This window comes from Pan troglodytes, chromosome 6, assembly GCF_028858775.2.
Source record: "Pan troglodytes isolate AG18354 chromosome 6, NHGRI_mPanTro3-v2.0_pri, whole genome shotgun sequence".
Lineage (NCBI taxonomy): Eukaryota > Metazoa > Chordata > Mammalia > Primates > Hominidae > Pan > Pan troglodytes.
Genome location: NC_072404.2, coordinates 98,275,661 through 98,302,809, shown reverse-complemented (window position 1 = coordinate 98,302,809; position 27,149 = coordinate 98,275,661). Strand labels below are relative to the sequence as shown.

General features: G+C 32.8%; 1 protein-coding gene and 1 long non-coding RNA gene across 3 annotated transcripts in view; one reads left to right on the top strand and one right to left on the bottom strand.

The window, feature by feature from the left end:
* Positions 1-27,149, bottom strand: part of ZNF804B (zinc finger protein 804B) — a 581,991-nt gene that overhangs the window by 414,263 nt on the left and 140,579 nt on the right. The window lies entirely within an intron of this gene.
* LOC134810550 (uncharacterized) overlaps positions 25,437-27,149 on the top strand; it is a 62,353-nt gene continuing 60,640 nt past the window's right edge. Inside the window, exon 1 of the long non-coding RNA XR_010158895.1 lies at positions 25,437-25,654. This is a non-coding gene — a long non-coding RNA (uncharacterized LOC134810550). The remainder of the gene's footprint in view (positions 25,655-27,149) is intronic.

The window sequence follows — 27,149 nt, the reverse complement described above, 5'->3', positions numbered from 1 at the left end:
ATAAATAATAATTAGATATGATAGATTTTTTAACCAATCAGATTAGTCAAAAAGAAAAATGAAAATAAAATAAAATCATTAACAGCATTTAGAATGGCAGGAACATACATAAATTGTAAATCTCACATATGACTGGTGGGGATATAAATTACTACAGCCATTTATGAAGGTAATACAGTAATATTTTTAAAAAATACATACATCCTCTGACCCAGAAACTCCATTCTTGGAACTCTACCCTGGAGAAAAAGATGTGCCAGTTGGAAATGTGTTTATTGAAGCATATTTATAGCAGCAAAGCCAAAACAAATCTAAAAACAACACAAATTGGTATCACTAGAATGATCACACAAATTATATTACATTCAATTTATGAAATGCTATGTGGCTGCTTAAAATAATATTTTAATTATTTCTATTGACCTGTAGGGATATCATGGTATCTTAAAAACAGAAAGCAAACTTATCTACTATGACCTTATTTTTGTAAAATAAACTTAAAGTCACTTCTGTTTTATATGTCTATACATATTTCTATGTTTATTAGCATAGAATAAGGTGTAATAAGATGTATATCAAGTTGATAATATCTATTACCTCAGGAAAAATAAGAAAGATGACAGAATTAATCATTATTACTTTTAACTAAAAGAAAAACACATTTGAGAGACATTTGCACTAAATCATATCATTTTAGAGATTTCAGAAGGCAAACTGTCAACCATATTTTTGTCTCTACAGCATCATATAACTAGGGTGAACATTTCAGTGAATGGTCCATTTTGAACAAGTTGAATCAGTTACTTTGTCTTTGACAAACACAGTCTTAATTATATAAAATTTTAATTGGATGACAAACATTATAGACTTATTTTCCATTTATGTAGAGAACAAAAAAATTAGCAGACAATTGTCCAGAAGTGACCTGAATTTAATTTTTAAGTGAAACTCATCAATAAGCAGATTTTAACAAGGAGAATGACTTAATGGCATCTTGGTCCACTGATGAGAAATCATTATCAGAGAGTTCTATGGCAGATACCCCCGAAGCAACGCTACAGAGGAGCTCTTATGTACAATTAAGTTCAGTAAGGAACACTCACTCTCTCTCATTTCCCTTTATGCTGTGAGTCAGCTCATGTCACACACAATGCCATACCAGAAAGCCTGCGACCATCTTATCTTTGCTTCCAGATGCCAGTAATGAAATTCTAATATTCTATACCTCATAATTAAATAAGAATATTAAATGAGGAGAGACTGGAAAAATATGGAATATATAGGGCTTCTCTATGAGTTATTTTGTCTTCAATAATTACTTAATTAGCAGAATTGGATGTAGTTTAAAATTACAGTTTTATTTCCTTCATTGATACTCAAATATATTTTTCCAATTTTAGAGATGTAAGAGGAATAACTTGCATCTGTCTGATTTATTGAAAGGCTATATATTGAAATCGTTACACTCAAAAAATGAAGTCATAATTGAAAAAAATGCCTAAATGCAGCATCTGATGTTGGCCTTTTGAATTAATCATTACTATTATGAAAATCAAAATTACATAATAGATTGATTGCTGTCACTTTGGTAAATAGCACATTATACCTTCCCTACAGACTATGTGATAAATTTTTCTGTGAGGCTAATTAGAAAAAGTGTGTGTGTATATATATATATATATATATATATGTATCTGTAATTAGCTTTCAGTTACAATTAAAATAAGTGCCCTTTTGTATAAGGGTTGACAAGAATTAGCTTTAGTACATAAATATCCTTTAATACATAAATGTCTATACATATTAATTATAGAGACAACTTTCATTAAAGTAATTTTAAGAATGCAACAGTTTAGTAAAAATTAATCTAATTCGTGAAAAATAAAAATTCAAATGTAAACTTTAGTTCGATATGTGAGTTCTGGTGACCACAAAATAAATTTAAAGGGACAGAGGATGTCTTTTAGTTGAAATCTCATAAAAAGGCATATTTTTAAATTATTACATCAAATTCAGAAATATGACAGTTCCCAGCAAAACTGCTGATAACTTTTTCCAGCAGTAAAAGCTAATAGCGATAAAATGAGTAACAAATGCACATCTCATGCTTTACTTTGCATATTAACTTTAACAAAATATAGACAGTAACAGAATGGGACTAATAGGTTGAGAAAATTCTGAATCTGAAAATTCTGAACAGAATCAAATTCTGTTGATCCTGAAGTTGTGCCATAATCTTGAGTCATTTCTTTCTCCCTACCGACTGTTCCCAGAAAGTGCCATCTAAGCATGTATTCTGAAATAAAGTTAGAAGAATCAATTTTAAATAAAATCTCTTTTCTTTTACAATATTTTACATTTTCAAACTTTAAATTCTTCTTTACTTAGTGAGGCATAGCTAGTTATATATCAGTAGAAATTAACCCCAATCAATTTTTTAAATGTTGATACAATTAAAATAGAGATTTATCTTCAAATTACAACCTGACATCTTGCTATACCATGTATATTCCTAAACATATACATTTTTCCCTGGGAAAGAAAGACTTTGGAAGCTAGTCTATGATCTATTTTTCTACCTATTATTGGGGACACTAATGAGAATGAAAGAAAGCAGGTTAACCTAGTCTCACCCTCTAGTAAACATGCTAGTAATCATTCTCATGGGAAGCAAATGAATTAAGAATCCTAATGCATATAAATAAATGTCTTATTAGGTGGTCCATGGTTTAGTATTTCTGGATTTCTTCTAGGAAACAAATCTAGGGTCTATAAATTTGTGGAATATGGTTCCCTATAAATGTCACATAAGCTATGTAATTATTTGTGCATACAATAGAAGTGTTTTATAATTTAAAATACTCCCTTTGGGTGAGGTAACTCACTTCTCAGAGGAACCTCTTCTACTACTCTGGGCCAAAAATGTGAATTTGATGAAAGGACGGACCTTGGGAGCTCCTTTTGGAGTCCCAGGTCCCTCCTATTCACCTGTGTCTCTCAAGTGCTTGTATCTTTGAAATTATTAGTAAAACTTGATACTTCACCATCCAGTTTTTTGTCTTAACTCACTCCTCTCCTTCCACCAACTTTGCATTCTCCCAACTCGCTCTCCTACTTTATCCATCTACCAGTCTCAAGTCCTATTTTTTTCACAATTCCACCTCACACTCACTCTTCTCTGAAATAACATAATTTTAAGATTATTGAGCTGAAAAGAATCTTGGAAATAATCTAAATTAGTGCATTCATTTTATCAGCAAGGATATTGATTTTTAGAAAAATTACATGAGCTATAATCATGATATCTAGTCAGATCTTTTCCATGATATCACAACTCTTGCTATCCATACCACTAACAATAAATTGATAATTTATTCTCTGTTGACATGGATTGCATGCAAATACTTACATAACTCATGACTTTAGGTTATAAAGTCTCTGCCGATAGGGATGATATCTAATTTTTGTTTTAATTATTTTTAATTACATATTTGCATTGAAATGCTGAGTAAATATATGCATGGATGAATTAATATCTGTATCTATAAAATGAGTTTTTTACTAGATAATGTTCTATATATTTAAATCATCAAAATCTAGTGATTTATTTCAAATTTCAATTTTCTAGTATTTTCCATTCCAACCTCTTCGATTCCATGCCACGCCCCTTCCACTAAGTAGATTCAGATTCAGTAGATTGGTAATGAAGCCTGGAACTCTTTTTTTAATATAATACGGGATGATGACCCAGGATATGGTGATGATAAACTAAGTTTAAGAGAAAATGAATTAGATTGTTCAATAAGCTGCTTTCTAAATCTAAATTTGAAATTTGTCTAATACGTTATGGAAGAAATTATTCACAAATATAGGAGTTTATTCTACTTTACATGTATTTGTACAATGCATTTTACTCATAAGGATATCCAGGTAAATTAGTATAAAATCACCAAGTAAATGTTAGTAGTAATGTTGCTAGGAGTAACATGGTCTCTAATGTGATTCCAGTCATGCAAAGTTAATACTGTACTATAAGCCAGGAGTTAATTTACTTTGAATAACAACACAATTGCATAGATGATAATCTCTAAATTATCAGGCCTTTATGAAGGAGAGTTCTGATTTATGATAATTCTTTAAAATAGTTCTACATTTTAAAGTTTTGTTTTGTTTTGCTTTTTTAACCTTGTGCATCAAATTCCAGGACGTGGGGTGGTTGTATTTTAGTGATGAGAAGTAATGTTATCCTTTACTATACCTGAATTGTATTTAGCCAAAGTTCCTCTTTGTACATCTGTCAAGCCTCCCTCATAATATGCAGGCTCAGAGCTCTTGGATGTTTTCTCTTTTGAACTGCTCTGAAGGATAGACCTTCACCTCTGGTGGCTTCTGTACTTAACACATGTCTGAGTACAAATTCAACTACTTTTCTTCTCTACTGAACTGTGTAATGATTAGGATATAAGAGGTCATGACTGACATTTAGAATCAGGCCTGTCTCAGAACTTACGCTGTTAATCAGAATTATTACAGTAGGGAAATCTGTTACTTTTGCAGTTTAAGAAATGCTATGATAGCAATGTGCCTGGATCATAAATTCTGAGTCAGCCTAAGACAGTCCTACGTGACCACAGGAAACACTGTACTAAAACCACTTTAATCAATTTGCAAATGAGGAATCACAGAAATGAAAATATACTTGTTAGCCAAAATAACAAGTCAAAAAATATCTCATTCTCCTGACATGTATAGGCTTAAAATCATTCTAATCTTTGTTTTAATAGAGAGTGCTTCCTCTAGAAGAGACCAAATCGATGTTAAAATGTCTTGCTTTAAAAAGACTGTCCCTCTCAATGTATAGGCTCCTTTATCATCGTGCCTTTATTTGAGAATACAACATCCTTTTCTGGTTAACAATTGAACCTAACTTCCATTTTCTCATGAATCATTAAAACTTCTTTTCCTATTTATTCCAATGAATGAATCAGTTTCATATTACCCATCAATTCAATCACAAATATTTTAAGATGTTTTATTTTCACTACACTTCTTTGTGAGTAAGTATGGCTTAAGGCATCATCAACGGTTTACATGAATAAGCTTCAGCTCTATCCAAGGCACCCCAAGTAGAGAAGAAAGGCATGTAGAAATATGGTTTATAATGATGCCTCCTTGGTTTTATCTAAACATATAGCTTTAATGTGAAATGTAACATATCCAGACATAAGAAAATACATGATTGAGATTTGAAAACTGAGCAGTATAAACACTCCTTCCATAAAAAAAAAATTAAGTAACTTGATTTTCATGCCCCAAGTAAAATGAAAATTGTCCATCATCCCTTTTTCTTGTCTTTTGCTGATGAAGGACACATATTCCTTTGATGTGTTTCAATTGCTCCTCACTCTGTATGTAAGAAATATAGTCAGAGGATTTATCACAAACATATGTGTATACATCCAAGCTCACAGGGAACTGCTGAGTCATTTTATTATAGAATCAGGAAGAATCTATCGTCCCCCTCACCCCCCAATCCCACTCTTAGGCCTTGGACACCGATGCCAGGGAGTATTTAACTGAAATAAAAATTCATCTTGGTTTTCCAATATGTGTAAAACAAGTCTAAGTTGCATTCTGAAAACTGCTATATAACAGTCAAAAATTGTACCATTATTTACATTACTTTTGGCTATGTAGAGACATGAGTGACAACACACAATTCATTTTCCATTATGAGAGTTTAAACCTTATGTACAACTTTATTGTGATGTAAACATTTTCTACAAATGTTTAACATTAAAGTTAAATTCAAGGGAAACAAGACACTCTCAACAGATAGAGCAATAACTCATGCAAAAATCATAAAATTTAATGTAACAGATGTCCCTTGAACCAGCCGGCAATGCTCCTGAATTTTGACTTGACAGTAAGAGATCTAAAGTTCCCTAATTATAACTTAACTGAGCCAAAAAATTACAAACACGATAGTGTATATAATTCAAATAGTGCCAATAATTCTAACACATTGCACATCTTAAACAGCACATGCCAACGGATTATACTTATTTGAAAGTATTTATTGAACCATGAATACTAGATCTAAGGCTCACTGTTTATCTAGTCCTTTTGGTACCACATTGGCACTGCTGCTGAAGGTTTAGCTTGCTGAGTTTCAGATTCTCTAAATGAAGAGAAATTCCATTATTTTTCCATGAGAGATTATTCTCTTTTATTACTCAAGCTTCATTACCAAGGTAGTTTTTGCTGATAATAATGCCCACATATTTCTCATATTATTTTTATTATTTCTGGATAAATTTCAAATCATTAATTTCTTTCCTTAACTAGTGCTTTCCTCTCTTTCAGATATTGACTAATTTTGAACTGTCTTATTCATTTCCTGATCTATCTGTGTATTCTGAGTAATTCTCATCTTTAAAACTTTTCTGGATTTCCTTCAATTTGCTCACGTTTTTCTTCTACTAAAACAGAATGGAAACAGAGGTGTCAGGGTTTACCGTCACTAGAATATTGTGGCAATGAACAACCCATCCCTCTTTTGTGTATTATAACATCAAAATTTAGTCCCTAGCTCTTACATTTAGCCTGGCAATCTTGATGTAATTTGCAAAATTCCCAGAAAAATGTCTTATAATCACTATTTTACTCAGAAAATAGTTGATTGCTATGAGGGCCATATAATGGATGCCTCTCTATTCCAAGAATAGCATCTCAGCCCCCTGATTCCAAAGACATACTTAAAAGAGTAAGCTGTTGAATCACTACTTCCACTTGAGTCAATAGTGTACCAGACCAAAATATTGTACATGACTATAGAAGGTTCATGACAGAAATGTTTAACTGTATTTTCTGTAGAATCACCATATTCTTCATTAGTTTCAACATGTACAACTGCAGCCTTGACAAAAATCTTAACATTTTAACATGTTCCAACCAAACAATGACACTATTACATTCAACATGGTTCAGACCATTTGAATATTATTTTTAGTTTTAGTTTTAGTTTTTTTTTGAGACAGAGTCTCACCCTGTCCCCCAGGCTGGAGTGCAATGGTGCGATCTCGACTCACTGCAACCTCCGCCTCCTGGGTTCTAGCAATTCTCCTGTCTCAGCCTTCCAAGTAGCTGGGATTACACACACCTGCCACCACATCCGGCTAATTTTTGTATTTTTAGTAGAGACAGAGTTTCACCATGTTGGTCAGGCTGGTCTCAAACTCCTGACTTCAGGTGATCTACCTGCTTCGGCCTCCCAAAGTGCTAGGATTACAGGCGTGAGCCACCGCACTCAGCCCAATATTAATTTTTTTGAAACACATTATATTACAGCTAATTTTAAAGCTTCTAGACCTGCATATTTCAACACACCATCTTTCATTAAAAACACTAAACAAAGTACTATTAACACTCTTAAGTACATATATAACCTTAAGACAAATGATATTCCTCTCAAAACAATTTTCTTAAATTTCAGATAGATATTGGGGATTTATATTATAATATGTCTTTGAAAATATGCAGTATTCCATTTCATAATATAACATCCTAAAGTGTTACTATAGGACTCTACAATATTTCAATGCCATATGACAGAAATAAAAGGCACAGAAAAGTTTGATATAATCTAACTTGTATATATTAAATAAGCATTCTTCTACATTTCTAAATAGCAAAAAAGAAATAATCGGCAACCCATGATGTTTACATCCTATTTTATAGAGTCTAAGTCTTAATTGTCATCAATCATTAATTTTTTAATCAATCTAAGGCTTCTAAGATGAATGGAATCTGCTAAACGGTTCACTAGCAATACAATAGAGTGTGCAATTATGGTCAGTTAGAACCTCAGACATTGCTTTCATTGCCAATACCATTATGCCAGATTTTAATATACAAGAATCTCAGAAAATACCTTATAATCATAATTTTATTTAAAAAATAATTTTGTGTTGGTGAGAGTTAATGGTCATCATTCATTCATATTTCCTAGGTGAGTTTACATAAATCTGAGCTCTCCATATGTTCATCCAATATTCAATACAACCCAAATACAAAGAAGGTGGGATCTAGTTCTATTAATTAATTTTGAAAATAAATAATGAAAAATGTAAATTCAGTAGCCTTCTATATTGTTTCTCCTGAAGTCAAAGAGCCTTTGAAACCAACATTGCTCAAGAATTTCTCACAACAGTTTTCATTTTAAGTGATCAATATTTTTTTTAAGCCCACAGATACATTTTGCTTTCTTTACAGGAAAAATTTAAGGTGATTTATAATCATAAATGTATTCACTCAAAATATACATTATAGGAGCCATTTGAATTATTTTCATTAATATGAATTAACTAAACCTTTTGTAGTATGGGGAACAAATTCTTTCATAACATGTTTAAATACATGATTTTAAATATATTATATCATAGATATTGTTACAGTATCCTTATTTTTATGATAAAACTATAATGTCCGCAAATATCTATTTAATTTTTAGTAATGAATCTTAACATTAAATAAATAACTTTATTCCCATTCTTCCAATTCTTCCCTGTTTCCAATATAACACAACATTTAAATTTTTCCTAGAATATGTTTTCAGGATCATGTGGCTAAGTTCTGTCTATTGAAAATAATTTAGTGTCTATTAACCTACACTTAGAGTACAACTTCTACAAAATCTTTTACATATGTAGTCATTATGAAGCAAAAAATCTGTTTTTGAAAATTAAGTAATTCATTAATACATACCTAATATAATTTTTCCATTAATTTTCATCTATTTATAAAAGTATAAGGCCATTTCAATCATTAAGTTCATCTATTTAATTTGTCCATAATGTGAACTTATTTTTAAGTTTCTATTTAAGTTGGAATAGAATCTATTGGTAATATTTTGTGAGAGCATTTTATGAGTTAACCCCGTATAGTTTTAATATGTCACTGATTCTGTTTGTGAAAATATGTCCCTTTGGAATTTAGAATTCACAAGCCAACATTATTAATCAGGAAAGGCAAAATCTATTGGCAGGCAGTGTATAGTGTAAGTACATGTTATCTGAAAAATGTTTCTGTTGTCAGAAAATTGTACTTTTAAAATAAAAATCAGTAATAGAAGAAACTCTCATTAAAGATAAGCAATTATTTTCTCTTAAAATGTGATTGATATCAAAATGGTGCTCAGTTACCTAAAAGTATACACATAATATTTCTAACACAACTCCTGTTTCATCAATCAATAAAAACTACTCATTAAAAAAGGGTGGGAAGAGATAATGTGCTATATTCTACTTAAGTTTTTAAAAATAGATTCAGTTAAATCTGAACAGCTCAGAAATGAGGTTCCAAATTAGAAACGCCTTAAATTTTAACTTAAAGGATTTTTATTATAACAAGGTAATACTTTGTTCTACTAAATCTTTAGATTCACATTTTCTTTCTCAACGTAAATTGCTTAATAAACTCAACAAAGACTTATAAACCAAAATAATAAATATCCTTTCTACATTAAAATGAAATCTGTCAACAATGTCCTTTGAAGTAATTAGCTCCTACATTTAATTTCCAAAATGCACTGTTTCCATTTTTTTTTGTTTATCGATTATTGTCAGGAGTTTTGATATAACTTAATTGTAAAACATAATTATTGAAACATATATTATATTAGTGAATTGTGCAAGGAAACCAAAATTGAACATTTTCTGGCCATTATTTGAGAGCAGGATTCTACTATTTACTATGTTAGTGGTTCAGCAGGCAAGGGAGTTGCTAAAATACGTGAGGGAATGATCAGGCACTGCTGGCTAGGGTCAAAAAATTGGTATTCCACTTCAAGTGTTGCTCATTTGTCCTCAGGAAAGAAACCCTCTTCAAGTCACATGTTTTTCATTTTGTAACTAGAGGGAGAGCATTAGCAGGGGCAATCGTGAAAGAAAAAATAAATGAGGGAGCAGGAGAGAGCATGCCAAACATGGTCCCTATCGGCAACTTTAAAAAGTCCTATAAAATCCTCTCTGTAAGCCATTTTAGATTACCCTTTACGGGCTAAATTCAAGACAAATTTTCCATGAGAAGATTCATTTCCATTTCCAAACTTCTTTTTCATTTCTCAGTGTTCGTTACCTGACGTGCTGAGTTTGAAGGTGAACTGATACAAGGGAATTTGCAAAGGGATAGATAAGCAGAGCATATGTCCACAAACCCACCTATTCTCTAGCAGCCTGGTAGGCACATTCAATAGGAAGCAGAAGGACTTTCTCTCAGACCCCAGACTTCAACTACAATCAATGCTTTTGGTTCAGTTTCCGTTTTTGGAAAAGTCTACAAGTTTCCCATGGCAACTTTGCTCAGTCAGCTCTATTTACAGCCTGCCACTTTAGCAATACTTATAATGTTATTGCCTCTTAGCAATCCTCAGGCATTCACAAAAGTAAAGTTGGGCTTCTTGGAAAACAGGTTATCTTTTGCTATTTTTTGCTAGAAATAATTACCGTTTTGACAGGTAGCTAAATTATTTCATCCGCAAATACACTTGTGTCATGTAGAGGACAACACACTGTTTAAGATGCTTAAAAATACACCAGATTCTGGCCAGACGCAGTGGCTCATGCCTGTAATCCCAGCACTTTGGGAGGCCGAGGCGGGTGGATCACCTGAGGTCAGGAGTTCAAGATAAGCCTGGCCAAGATGGTGAAACCCCATCTCTACTAAAAAACAAAAAAATTAACCGGGCCTGGCGACAGGCACCTGTAATCCCAGCTCCTCCAGAGGTTGAGGCAGAAGAATCGCTTGAACCCAGGAGGCAGAGGTTGCAGTAAGCCAAGATTGCACCACTGCACTCCAGCTTGGGCAACAAAAGCAAAACTCCATCTCGAAAAAAAAACATCAGACTCTAACCTCCTTGAGAATATAAAAGATACTGCTTGTTGTGCCATCTCCAGAGAAACTTGCAGAAGTAATGAATTTGAATTTAAGTAATAAAGTTTCCTAAATACACTACATCTGATTTCTCCATAAAAAGATATATAATATGCTTAACTATTTCAATAATTTAATTAGCACATTACATTCCAGTCTTAACTGGTAGGAATCATACAGCAAAGTGAAAATTAAATAAATGAGAATATAGGCCATCAAGACATTAAGGTAATCCCACTAGATATCACTCTTTGCCAGTCTGTGAACCCACTTCTTTTGTGTAAATAAAGGAGTAATGCTGGCTTTGTTGACCAGGAAGCTACCTATGTTGACATTTTGAAAAACCTTATCTAATGTTTTGATAACATCAAAAACAATCTAAATGCAAAAGATTGCTTCTAAAAGAAAATATCTTGTAAATACTACTCTTTCCTTTTCTAGTTTTCTTTAGTTGTTCCATGTAACACTCCTATTAGAATTTTTGATTTATTTAATCAATCACAAATCAATATTAATGCACACAATATTTGGAATCATTGTTTCAAATACAATTTGCTTTTTAAAAACAAAGTAAAAAAATCCACACTGTAAAGTTATGGAAAAATATTAAAAAATAATTTTGGTTCTCAATATACTTACAAACATATTGAGAAGATGGGCTATTATGTGAAAATTTGACTAAGAAAAATGAAGAGCCGGATTAGTACATTTGTTTTAAAAACTCACAAAGCTTCATGGAAAACATAAACTTTGGAGATAAATAAGCTTTGGCCTTTATCTCACTCTATACACAAAAGTTTACCTAAGACGAACATAGACAAAATGTGAAATTCAAAACCATATAGCTTTCAGAAGAATGCATAAAATATTTGTGAACTTAGCATCAGCAATGACAATAACTATACAAGAAAGAAATTAATAACTTATACTTCATCTAAATTAAAAAATGTTGCTCACCAACAAACAATGTTAAGAAACCTAAGAATTTAAGAAAATGAATAGGCATGCCATAGATTAGAAAAAATATATTTCCTGTACCTCTCTAATGAAAAATTATATCCAGATTATATAATAAACTCCTAACAGTCAATAATGAAAAGACAAGCAAGCCAATTAAAAATAGCCTAAAGCCTTGTAGAGAAACTTTACAAAAGACTACAATGAGTAAGAAAGACTAGCAACAACAATTGTTGATGACTATATGGAGCAAAAGGAACTCTCATATATTTCTGATGAGAGTGCAAAATAGTACAATTACTTTGGAGGATTGTTTTTGTGGTTGCTTATACAATTAACACACACCAACCATTTTCTCATTGGAAACATTACAAAGCATTACAAATGTGTGACAGGAAAATGGATAAGCAAATTACTGTATATTTATAGGATGAGATATTACTTGGAAAAACACAGGAAAAAAGTTAAAAATATAAGCATGAACTTTAAAAACATGTCACTTAAAAGATACTAGATATACACATATAACATATATATAATGCAATTCCATAAATATAAATAACCAGAAAAACTAATCTTATAACAACAAAATTCAGAAAAGGGACATCAACTAGAAAAGGGCAAAACAGAACTTTCTGAGTTATGAAAATGTTCTAATCTTGATGTGGATGTAGTTATATGGCTGTGTATAATTTATAAAACTCATAGAACTGAACACTTAAGATCTTCATTTTATTTTGTATGTAAAGTATTCCTCAATTAAAAACAACAACAAAACTAAAAGCTTGCATCAATAGAATAAATGATTAATTGCTGAGAGATCCAGAAAGAGATATCGCTCTGTGCTGGTGGTGTAGCCTTACAATATATTAGGTGAAAAGAAGTTTAAGAAATATATAAATTATATAAAAATAATGTTGGTATAAATATAAATACATAAGAATAATATAAATATATAAATCATATAAATAAGATATAATATTATAACTACTTATATAATGATATTTACATTTGTACTGGGCCTTAGAGAATGACTAGAATTTGAATGGTAGAGTGTGGGCAAAAATATTTCTTTCAAGAGGCAAGAGATGTAAGAAACATTCATACACTACAAAGCTTTAAATGTCATTTTAAAAAGCATCATTTTATTGTTGATTAAGGTAAAATCCTACTTAGGGTATGATTCTGAACCTTTCTGCAAATGTCCTTTCGCACTTACATAAATTCCTGTATTTTAGGCTCTTGTGCCCACTTTAACCTCTCTGCCTTCAGATAAACTGTTATCCTAACATTGTTTCACTGTTCTTTTCTTTAATACCAAATCATTCATAAGCTTCTTCAAGACCTGATTGAAAACAACAAATCACATTCTCTAAGTTTTCTCTGATTATTTGACCACCCTCTTATTTCCTAATACAAATGCCAGTTAACCTATTGCCTCTATTCCAAAGTTACTTCAATGATACAATTATTTATTACTCTTAAATTTGAAACTTTTTAGCTCTTATGGCACCTGCATACTCTGGCATGCAGAAAGGCTTGCTGGAAGAATATTGTGAGTTTTACAACTACTGATAACATTACTAGATGTAGAGACATGGCTCTCATTTTGCAGAACATCTTCCCTTACGATTCTTCAGTCACGCTTGCATTGGATCTAGTCTCCATAAATATTGAGCAGAAGGCAGGATTATACAACAGTCTGCTTAAGGTAGAGAGCAGATGAAACATTCTCTCACCTAAATGTGGAGAAGGAACATGCAAAGATTCACAGCTTGAGTGTCTTAAATTGTAAAATAGATCCAAGAACAGTTTATCTACATTGAATGAGCATCTACTATTTACCAGCCACTGAATGGGGCCCTCTAGAGAATTAATTTTTCATGTTTTTAAGACATTGTAGGATTATTTGATTGTTCAAATATTTATTAAAATAAATACAACAGTTCATAGAATTAAGCAAAGCAGTTTTTTCTAATCTAATAGACATTTAATTACCTTTCTTAGGGAACTATTAGAAATATGGCATTCCAAGGAAGTTTCTGCTTCACCTTGAAGCAATTTAAATTGGGAGACGTTTGCTTCAGGCTCTCGGAAATACTGAAGACATTATTCAGTTTATCAGTGCTGTCTGAAATTACTCTCAGAAACAGAGAACATTATTAGTGACCTAGTTTTTGTTTGGTATTTTTTGTTTTTTAATTCCCAATGGTGAGAGATAAACCTGATGTTCAGGTTAAGCTTGCTGTGTTCTAAGGGAGCCTAAGGCTGTCTCCACAGTTTACCTGTATGTACCTATTCATTTTTTGCCCTGGTTATGTTTTTAAATCTAATGTGATTGTTTTTATAATAGTTATAATATATCTCATGATAATATATACATGTTTTATGTTCTAAGTTAGAAATAAGCAAATATACATTCAAACCATTGTCTATATTCACAACAAATGCATTAAAACTGCATTAAAGAGGCTATTATTTACCAAAAGACAACTAATAACAGAAATATGAAATATGTGGGTAAAACTAAATTTGCAGTGGACATAAAGGTAATTAGGACGTTTATGCAGTCTTGCAATATCAACAAGTCAGGAAGCAAATAGCAATCAAGACAAATTGATTGCTAAGGAAGTAAATTAAAAAAAAACCTGTAAATGAAATTCAAGTGAAGGAACTAACTAGGCTGCATAACAAATATCAATCAAACTAAATTGATTGCTAGGGAATAAGAGCATTAACAAGGCAATCAAGAAAACTCCAAGCCTGTGCGACATAAAATCTCCTGAATTAGAGAAAGTTGAACAAGCAAACTGGTGAACAACTTGAGTTAATAACAAAACATGAGCTAACTCTGGCAGTGGAATATTTACTAGGAAATAAAATGAAGTCTGCTCTGTAATTTTAGGAGAAGAAAAACAAAGAGGAAGATTTTTTAAAAATCACCTATTTAAAGACCTACCCTGCCATCTTCTGCCTTTTCAGTGCTTACTGAAGCAAAATGAAACACACTCTAGCAACACAGCTCTTTCATCCTTATGCATTTCCATCAGATTGAAAAATAATTAGCAATTGGAATATAGGCACCTACAAGTGTCATAGAAACAGTATTCTTCACCTTTGTTAATCTTCTCATGCAGATGAGGAAAAACAGTTTTTCATAAGATGAACATGTTTTAAATTATAATCATCTTCCTAACTGAAAGTAAAAACTACAACTGAAGACCATATAGGGAGGGAACAATTTGGTTTGGGGTTCTGTAACTCTTCTGAGAATACCTGTATTTAATATGCACCAATATCTGCCATAGGCTTACTCGTCAATTAGGTTGAATAGTAATTTCTTAAAAATAAAGATTGATTTTTTCCATCTATCTTCAGTAAGTAGTAAGTTTTTCAGGTCAAGATACTTGCCATAAAAAAGTTTTAATTTCTCACATCTGCAGTGGTATATATCTCAATAAATACTCCAGATAGCTACATAATTTTATACTTTATCTTGAACAATATAATCATTTCTTAGAAAAAATAAACTGAAATGTTCAAAGAGAAGCAAACTTGCATCTAATCAAACTGCAAGAGTGGCCAGTAGAAGACATGACAGATTACTAATTTCAAAGCTGGCATTCTCATGACATTATGCTACCTTGAATGAATGATGAATAAATCTTTAAAAATAGTCAGATGACACTTGCAGTGAGCAAAAAATGTTCCCCTTCTTCTAAAATGTCTTCTCTAAAGTCAAATGTGGGTGTGGGTGTTTGAAAGTATTACTAAGTCAGCATTAAAGGAAAAAGTGGTTCAATTTTTTTAAAAAAACACTGGGAAGATTCTCTCAAGTTCTTGCAAATATTCTTTGAAAATGATGCATGAATATGTAAACGAAGGTAGAAGTATTTTTGATCAGTTTGAAACCCATTCTCAACAACATTTATTCATAATAAAAGATATGCTTATCTAAGTTTAATTTTATTGTTTTAGTCATCTGTGAAAGAAAAGGTACAATATGTGTTACTTTTTCAAATTATATGTACAGGTGTTCATTATTTTTCTGGGAGTAACTATCATTCATTAAAAAAAACAGGACCAAACAAGTAGAAAAACAACCAGAGTATAACACATATACACATTACGTTTCAGCATGCACATATACCCTAAAACTTAAAGTAAAATAAAAAAATTATTTAAAAATATGATCTGTGTAATGTATCTTAAAGATCTCAGAATAATATCACCAATCAACCATCAAATTCAAATGTTTAGAGATCAAGAATATAAGTTTCCTACTAGATTGTAATTACTTTATCGTCTGAGACTACATGTCTAATATATCTTTTTCAACTTCCCAACACCTCAGAGTGCATTTGGTAAATGCTATTGATTAACTGACTAACTAAGGAATCTCAGCAAGAATGCTTGTTCCCAAGCTTCTAATTCATAACAAAGTTGTTTTTGCATGTAGTCCCAGCCAATTTAGTCAAATAGTCAATACAGTTTTAAAAAATTAAAGTTAAACCAGCTCTCTTACTTAACAACCTGATTTTTCTGACTGAATGAATTAAGTCGGCTAGCATGGATTTATTTAGTAGGTGATTAAAATTAATCTTTTTAGTAAATACAAGTTTGGTATAAGACAAGTGGAAGTTAAAATTCAAACACATGGAATTTGGTTCCATATTTTGTAAAAATGTGGTAATGGCTTAGAACATGATGAAGCCATGCTCCCTCATTTTAAATGTTGCCTCTACCACTTACAAAGTTAAAGGCCCCAAACTTTGGGCTACTTAGTTAGTCCGTGCTTCAGTTTCATCACCTACAAAATGGTCATAGTAATAGTACCTCACTCATAAAATTATCATAAGGGATTAAATTAGTTTAAATTAGATTTAAATTAGTTTAAATGCTATAGCAATGTTAGCTTCTGTTGTTCTTCTTAGTAGCAGTAGTAGTAGTCATGTATTTAATTATACAAAAACTAAATGACTTTTAAAATCACACGTCTACAAAATCAAGTCTACATAACAATCAGCTAACAAGATGATGACATAAACAAGTCACATATTAATATTAACTCTGAATTTAAATGGGCAAAACACACCAGTTAAAAAACATAGAGTGAATAACTGGATAAACAGACAAGACTCAACCTTGTGCTATCTTCGAGGGACCTGTCTCACACATAACAACACCCACAGGCTTCTCTAAACAATTATTATGTTTAAAACTACATTAAGGAGGCAATTATTTATAAAAAGACAGCTAATAGTAAAAATATGAAATATATGGGTAAAACCAAATTTGTAGTGGACATGAAGTTAAATATCTATCATGCAAATGGAAAACAAAAAAGAGCAAGAGTCACTATTCTTATATCAGATAAAACAGACTGTAAGCCTATAACAATTAAGAAGGACAAAGAAAGCCATTATATAATGACAAAGGGTACAATTCAACAAGAAGAATTAATTATCCTAAATATAAATGAACTCAACATCAGAGCACTCAGATTTATAAAATGAATTCTTCTTGACCTATGAAAAGGCTTAAACAGCCATACAATAATAGTGGGAAATTTTAACACACCATTAACAGCATTATATACATTGTTGAGGCAGAAAACTAGCAAAGAAACTCTAGACTTAAACTCAACACCGGACCAATTAGAACTAGTAGACACCTACAGAACACTCCACCCAACAACCAGAATATACATTATTTTCATCTGCACATGGAACATATCCTAAGATTGACCACATGCTTGGTAATAAACCAAATCTCAATAAATTCAACAGAATATAATTCATACCAAGCATACCCTCAGACCATAATACAAAAATAGAAATCAAAATCAAGAAGATCTCCCAAAACTACATAAACACATGGAAATTAAACAACTTGCTCCTGAATAACTCCTGGGTGAACATTACAATTAAGGCAGAAATTTTAAAATTCTTTGAAATTAATGAAAATAGGGACACAACTTACCAAAATCTCTGGGCAGTGCTAACAGGGAATTTTTAGTGCTAACTGCCTTCATCAAGAAGTTAGAAAGATCTCAAGTTAACAACTGAACTTTGCACCTAAAGGAACTAGAAGAAAAGAACAAACCAATCCCAGGATAAGAAATAACTAAAAGTGGAGAATAACTGAACAAAATTGAGATGTAAAAATTCATACAAAACATCAGTGAAATCAACAGTTCTTCAAAAGAACAAAAACGGTTGATAGACTGTGAGCTAGAGAAACAAAGAAAAAAAAGATCCAAATAAGTACAATCAGAAATGACAAATATTACAACCCATTCTACAGAAATACAAAAGATCTTCAGACTACTACAAACAATTCTATATGCAACAAATCAGAAAATCTAGAGAAAATGGATAAATTCCTGGAAACACACAATCTTCCAGATTTAATCAGGAAGAAATTGAAACCCTGAATAGACCAATACTGAATTCTGAAATTGAATCAGTAATTTAAAAAAAAACTATCAACCAAAAAAAAAAAAAAAAAAAGCCTCAACCCAAATGGATTAACAGCCGAATTCTACTAGATTTACAAAGAGGAACTGCTACGAGTCCCACTGAAACTATTTCAAATTGTCAGGGAGAAGGAGCTTATCCCTAACTCATTCTATGAAGCCAGCATCCAATACCAAAATCTGGCAGAGACACACCAAAAAATGAAAACTTTAGGCCAACATCCCTGATGAACATAGATGCAAAAATACTTATCAAAAAACTAGCAAACTATGGCCAGGTGTGGTGGCTCCTGCCTGTAAGCCCAGCACTTGGGAGGTCAAGGCGGAGAGATCACCTGAGGTCAGCAGTTCAAGGCTAGCCTGGCCAACATGGTGAAACCCCATCTCTACTAAAAATAGAAAAAATTAGCCAGGGATGGTGGCAGATGCCTGTAATCTCAGACATTTGGGAGGTTGAGGCAGGAGAATTGCCTGAACCAGGGAGGCCGAGGTTACAGGGAGCTGAGATTGTGTTACTGCACTCCAGCCTGGGTGACAGAGTGAGACTCCATCTAAAACAAAAAACAAAAAACAAAAAACTACCATACCGTATTCAACAGCACATCAAAAAGTTAATTCGCCACAATCAAGTAGGCTTTACCTCTGGGATGCAAGGTTGGTTCTACATATGCAAATAAATAACTGTGATTCAGCACATACACAGGATTAAAAGCAAAAACCTTATGATTATCTCAATAGACACAGGAAAAGCATTTGATAAAATCCAACATCCCTTCATGATAAAAACCCTTAACAGGCTAGGTGTCAAAGGAAGATGACTCAAAATAACAAGAGCCATATACAACATACCAAAAGCTAACATTATACTAAACAGGCAAAAGTTGGAAACATTTCCCTTGAGAACTGGAACAAGACAAGGATGCCCACTCTCACCACTCCTATTCAACATAGGACTGCAAGTCCTTGCCAGAGCAGTAAGTTAAGAGAAAGAAATAAAAGGCATCCAAACAGGAAAAGAAGACGTCAAACTATCTCTTTTCACTGATAAAATAATTCTATACATGGAAAACCCTAAAAACTCGCAAAAGACTCCTAGAACTGATACACATCTTTTGTAATGTTCCAGGATACAAAATCAACGTATAAAAATCAGTAGCATTTCTACGTACCAATAATATCCAGGCTGAGAGTTAAATTAAGAACACAATCCCATTTACAATAGCAAAAAGTAAAATAAAATACCTTGAAATACAGCTAACCAAAGAGATGAAAATTCTCTACAAAGGGACTACAAAAGACTGCTGAAAGAAATCAGAGATGACACAAATAAATAAAAAATATTCCATGCTCATGGATTGGAAGAATCAATATAATTAAAATTGCCATACTACCCAGAGCAATTTACAGATTCAATGCCATTTCTATCAAGCTATCAATGTAATTTTTCACAGAATTAGAAAAAAAAATTTTTAATTCATGTGGAACCAAAAAAGGCCTGAATAGCCAAAGCAATCCTAAGCAATAGTATTAAAAGCTGGAAGCATCACACTCTCCAACTTCAAACTATGCTATAAAGCTACAGGAACCAAAACAGCATGGCACTGTTACAAAAATGAACACATAGACCAGTGGAACAGAATATAAAACTCAGAAATAAGTCCACACACTTAAAACTATCTGATCTTTGACAAGGCTGACAAAAATTAGCAATGGGGAAAGGACTCCCTGTTGAATAAATGTTGTTCGGATACCTGACTAGCCAAATGCAGAAGAATGAAACTGGAGCCCTATCTTTTACCACATACAAAAATTAAGTCAAGATGGATTAAAGATTTAAATATAAGACCTCAAACTATAAGAATCCTAGAAGAAAAGCTAAGAAATACCCATCTTGACATCAGCCATGGCAAAGAATTTTTGGCTAAGCCCCAAAAGCAATTGCAACAAAACCAAATATTGACAAGTGGGACCTAGTTAAGCTCTTTTTTCTGAGCTTCTGCACAACAATGGAAACTATCAGCAGAGTAAACAGAAAACCTACAGAATGGCAGAAAATATTCACAAACTATGCATCAACAAGGTCTAATATCCAGAGTCCATAAGGAGCTTAAATCAACAAACAAAAAACCAAATAACTCATTAAAAAAGGGCGAAGGGCATGGACAGATACTTCTCAAAAGAAGACATGCAAGTGGCCAACAGACATGAAAAAATTGTCATCGTCACTAATCATCAGGGAAATGCAAATCAAAATAACAATGAGATACCATCTCACACTACTCAGAATGGCTATTAATAAAAAGTCAAAAAATAACAGATGCTGGCGAGGCTATGGAGAAAAGGGAATGATTTTACACTGTTGATGGGAATGTAAAGCAGTTCGGCCACTGTGAAAAGCAGTTTTGGAGATTTCTCAAATAACTTCCAACAGAACTACGATTCAACACAGCAATCCCAGTACTGGGTATATACCCAAAGGAAAATAAATTGTTACACCAAAAAGACACATGCATGTGCATATTCATCACAGTTCTATTCACAATCACAAAGATATGGAATCAAGCTAGGTGCCCATCAATGGTGGACTGGATAAAGAAAACGTGGTACAGATACACTATGGAAGAATACTATACAGCCATTAAAAAGAATGAAACCATATGTCCTTTGCAGCAATATGGTTGGAACTGGAGGCCATAATCCCCTAAGACAATTAATGCAGGAACAGAAAAGCAACTACCACATTTTCTCAGTTGTAAGTGGGAGCAACATTGAGCACATGTGGACATAAAGATGGAATCAATCAACACTGGAGACTATTAGAGGGGGGAGGAAGGGGGAAGGGTGATGGGTTGAAAAACTATCTATTGGGTACTATGCTTATTACTTGTTTGACAGGATCCATACCTTAAACCTCAGCATCATGCAATATATCCATGTAACAAACCTGCACACGTACTCCCATATGTAAAATAAAAGTTGAAATTTTAAAAAAATAATAACATAAATAAAATCAAAAACTGGCATTTTACATTTGAAACAGAAAATTTGCATAGTTTTATTTGTGCTGAAAAATAGCAAATGCCATCTTGGAATTTACTGCATTTGTTTCTTATTTTTACTGAATCTCAAAAATAGATACGTATCTATATTTTAAAATAATGTAGGCACAGTTTTATGCATTTAAATAAACTTTCATTTATAACATAGTGTATTTAAATATATTTACTTTCAGAATTGATTATATTTAAAGTAGAAAGAGTTAGGAAATTACATTTTCTCTTATAAACATAGATTTTAAAATCTAAGCTCCTGAAAAAAATTAATCATTCTCTCTTTAATGGACTCAACACATTAACTTTTGCTTAACATAAAAATGCCTCTTTTTAATGTATTTATTCAGGAAAGAAAAAATGTTATATACTCACTGATGCTCACTTACTCCAAAGTGAGTTTTGGGCATCCAGAATCAGTAGCCTCTGTTTCCCCAAATAAATTACCAATTTTTATTTTATTGTGCTTAAATAATTTATTTGTAAAGTGAGCAAATGTACTAGAACGAGAAATGGAAGTAATAGCTCTAGGGTATTAATTTGAATGCTTTGGGAAGTCTCTATAGAGATGCGCTGCTGAAAAAACAGATATGCATAAGACGACTATGAAATGTTTTGGGAAATAATAAAAACTTAGGATTATATCTTAAAATTGATTCTAATAGTCATGTATCCCACTCTAAAAAATCAAAATGAAAATTTATATACAATGTATGAGGTATGTGGCTTAGTCAAGAAAGTCTTTGTGAGTCCCCCAAACTAAAGAGAAAGTGTATCGGGTTTAGAGCTAAATCAAAAGAATGATGAATGTTGTAATATCTATGCAATTATGACTAAAGTTAGAATATCTAAGTTTTGCATGTATCATTTTTTAAATGATCCCCTGCTTTGATGACTGTGTTCTAATCACATTTTATAAGAGGCTTCCTCTAGAATTGTAATAAGGACATAGGCTCAAAATAAGTTACTTTAGGTTTTAGTATCATACCAAGCCAGCATTAATTGGGATACATGGACAAAGCTTATCAAAAGAAAACATATCTCTAGGTGCTCATTATAATTATTCCAACAATAGTAAATATCATATGTGAATTCAAATTCTAAATCTTTTCAGCTTAACTATGTATCGTGAGGCCAGTTTATTCATGACCCCTAGCTTCTAGCTTCATTTTCTAAAAATTTGTCTTTGGATCAAATCTAACCAAAACCAGTACTCTTTTTTTTCTCTCTTTCTCTCTCTCTCTCTTTCTCTCTCTAATATAACCACTTTAAGATCACATAAATATCTAGATGAGTGATGGCAGAGAAAAAAAATTATCAAGAGAACTGCAGATACCTTCTCTAGTTAAGCCTAAAACCATGTACAAGGATAATGGAATGCAAATAGTAAAGTTGTTTTTACTATTTCTAATTTGCAAGCTTGGTTTATGCTGATAATGGACATTTCATGGAATAAGAAATAAACACTCATCCTAAGATGTGGTGAATTTTATGGAAACATAATTTAAAAGTCCTTGAAAATTCTCAGTAATTAAATGAGTTGAGAAGATGAATTTTTAATATACGGAATGGAAAATAATTCTTTTAAAGCCTTTAGTTTAGATAACTACATTTCAGACAAGTACAATTAATGTCCTACATGCTCACTTTTATTTTAGATTGAAATGCTAACTTTGAACGAATGTTGAAAAGGGAAAACTGTTAAGTTATAATTCTAATGAATTATACGGAAAATAGCTCACAACACTTCTTTTCTGTTGAATAAAAAAGTCAATTTTCACTGTGATTATACCTTGTATGTACCAAAATTAGTCTGGATAATGGCTGAAAAAGCCACTAATAACTTGAAAAAGCAAATTAAAATAGAGTATATAAGTGCTATATTGAAAATAGGAGGTCACCACTTCTAGAAGTATTTATCATTAAATTACTTTTTGAGCATTCTGTATGTACTACGGCTATTTTAAATATAATATTTTACCTTTGTTTGCCTTGAACATAAGCAACAAGCAGAGCAATTCTGTATAATGTTTTTTTTTTCCGTGGGTCAATTCAATAACACAACTAATCTTCTTTGCATTGTAATTTATTTCCATTAACTTAATAGGAAAGAAACAAAAATATGATGGCCATCTAAAGTACAAAAGAGATTGCATAAATACTTTTTATATCATTCTATTATAGGAATTATTAGTTTATATTATGAATATTTGTTCAAATATCTGTCTAAACCCACATGGGAGTATACTGCATACTCCTCAACAATAAAGAGATTTTTTTTCTCTTTTCCCCAATATTGATCACAGTGCCTGACACATACTAGATGCTTGACCAATGTTTTTGGAATGACCAAATTTAATTGAAATTTATTGTTGAAAATTTAATAGATCAAATGGAAAAATACTGTCTATTTGAAATAGTCTTTAATCTCAAACTATTTCTTAAGTTTCTGGCTTATGTAAATCTTTGAATATATTTTGTTCTACATGCTTTTTTAAAGCAAGTAAAATCTAATAGGAATGCAATATCCATAGTTTTATTCATTCCATTTAAATATGTTTTTAAGGGGTCTGAATAGTTCATCATGTGTAACGATTGCCAATTTTTTAAAATCCTAGAATCAAATAAAACAATCTAAAGAAAAATGTGCACTGAACTAACATCTTTGTTCATTCACAATCTTATTGCTGTATCATATGAATTTACAAAATTCTAAATCTGTATACATAAAGTATGCCAGCCAATCTTGTTCTAAAATAAGTATTTTAAATATACATCTTTTTTGTAATCTCAAAATAAATTGGAACTCTCAACCTTCAATGTTAAACACAGTCTTAGAACATGTTTACTGTTTCATTGTACTATTCATAAAATTTGAATTTTGAGAAACACCAATTCACAATACCTTTTGTCAAGTAAAACTCAGTGTTTCATCCTGAACGCATTTTAACCTAGATATGAAATCCATATGTTAATTATCTCATAAAATATGTAAACTACCAATGTAGAAAGAAAGGACTTGCCTTCTTTTCCGTCTTAAAAGTAGATTTTTATTACTATATACATACTTTGGAGAAAATGGATTTTAGTACATAGAAGGAGATATGGGTATCTGAGGATGATGGTACTGGGAGCTAACAGTAGAAAGTTAGGTTGTAGCCCCTTTCTAGAGGACCTTGTCTTGAATAGATTGAATTAAGTTGGAATTGATTCCAGAAGTAATGAGAAGTAAAAAAGGGCTTTTAAACAAAAAAGCAAATAATCCATTATGTTTGTTTTGAGAACTGTTAAAGTAATGGGTAGACAAAAAAAGGGAGAGTCTGGAGGCAAGATGATTGGCTAGGAGCTGAGGCAATTCTTAAGTGAGAGGTGAGGCAAACTTGAATGAAGAATATGACAGTGAAGAAAGAGATCAGAGCTGGGTGACACAGTGACAAGGTGAAACAGAATGCCTAATAAGGCTCAGTTTTAGAAACCTTGTCACCTATTTACTGTCCATATTTGGAAATGTATGTAACCTTAGAGCAGATTTTTCTTATGGGATTTTGTATAAGGTAACTATACAAAAGGGGACTAGGTAACCACCGTCCCCAGAAAGTTTTGGTAGGATCATTTATTTGGCTTATTTTAGCTGCTCTTCTTGAATGTCTCTTGGTGTGCATAAGAAGTGTAAGAAAAAAAATTGTTGAAGATATCATATATAAAGAATGCGGAATTTCTCTGAATACAACCTTGAACATCTTAGGAATGAAGTGTTGATCTATTTTACACTGATCAAATATCAGAAGCTCTGGCACTGTGGACCAGAATGGAATCTAAAGAAAGGAAAGGGCTCTAAAATGGAACTCACCAAAAATTGGGGATGGGGATGTGTACCGGCATTGTTTCTTAGACTCAGAACTGGAACTTAAGGGTTGGCTCTGGATGGCTCTAGAAGAGACAAGGGTTAAGACTGTGACCATTCAGGACCCACCGCTCTGTCCTTTGTGTGCAGTTCTAGGAAACAATGGCTGAGCATGATGATGTGAACCAGTGACGCTATCACCCTGAAGCAGGAGCACAGAGGCACGTGTGACCTGTGTTGGGACTAAACCAGTAATAGCATCACTGCAGAGCAAACAAGCACCAGGCCTCTCTTCAGCACCAACATTAAGGGCAGTGAGGCATCTAGCATTTGAAAGCAAAAGTAAATTGAATCCTCTTGAAGAAAATTATCTTCGACAATATCAAGGGGAAGGTAAGACCTGAAGACTGAGATGTTGGAAATACTGTTAATAACAGCGGGAGGGTCCTCTAGACTGTGGGAGAGAGAAGCGGGGGAGAGAGAAGCGGGGGAGAGGTGTGACCATATAAATGAGACATGGTAACTATATTTGGATTCCAAGTGAAGAATTTCACATGTGAACAATTAGATTTCTAGCATGTGTGTGCAGCAGAAGGGGGCGTCATGGATAACAAAGTATCTAGTAGGAGGTTAGAAGAGAAGATGAGATGCAGAGGATGTAAGATGATGAAGCCATAAGAATGGAGAACTGGCCGGGCGCTGTGGCTCACACCTGTAATCCCAGCACGTTGGGAGGCCGAGGCGGGCGGATCACAAGGTCAGGAGATCGAGACCATCCTTGAGAACAGGGTGAAACCCCGTCTCTACTAAAAATACAAAAAATTAGCCGGGCATGGTGGCGGGCGCCTGTAGTTCCAGCTACTCGGGAGGCTGAGGCAGGAGAATGGCGTGAACCCGGGAGGCGGAGCTTGCAGTGAGCCGAGATCCCGCCATTGCACTAGAGCCTGGGCTACAGAGTGAGACTCTATCTCAAAAAAGAAAAAAAAAAAAAAAAAAAAGATGGAGAAGTAATATAGGAAGGAGGTGGGGTAGCTTGAGAGTTTGGATAATAAATTCAATTTTGGACATTTCTGGTTTAAAAGACCTTCAGGCTATTTCAGTAGATATGAAAGTATGCTGCTAAATACTTAGATTGTTTTGACAATAATGCAGGTTAAGTACTGTTATTCATTTTATCATGAATCTGAAGCGGAAAAAAAAAAAAAAGTACTATTCTTCCCCCAAGCTGTTAACTAACTTCACCCAGCAAGTAGTAAAGTAGGATTCCAATAGAGACAGCTTAACTCCAGGACCACTGCACTAATCTGGCAGTATTAGAGCTGAAAGGGTATAGGCTTCAGAGGAAGAGAGACTTTGATTTAAATCTCAGCTTTGCCACTCAACAGAGAAGAGAAGCTGAATACAAATACATTCCTTAATTTAGCTGAGACTCTGATTCTTTATCTGTAAATTGAGGAATCCGAGTTCCAATCTATGGAGTTCTGGTGAGGTTTCACGACATAATGTATTAGTTTCCTATTGTAGGGTAACAAATTACCACAGTTAGTGGTATGAAACAGCACATATTTAATCCCCTACATTTCTGGAATTCAGAAGTCTAAAATTAAGGTGTCAGCAAGACTGCATTCCTTCTGGAGACTTTAGGAGAGAATTTGTTACCTTGTCTTTTCCAGCCTGTAGAAGCTACCCACATGCCTGCATTTGAGCCCCTCCCATGGTCTTTAAGGCGTATTACTTCAACCTCTGGTTCCACTGTGACATCTTTTGCCAAAGACATCTGTGACATCTTTTCCCATTCCCTCTGCATCCCTCTTACAAGAACCCATTTGATTATTTGGGCCTACTTAGATAATCCAGGATGATCTCCCCATTTTAAGATCCTTAACTT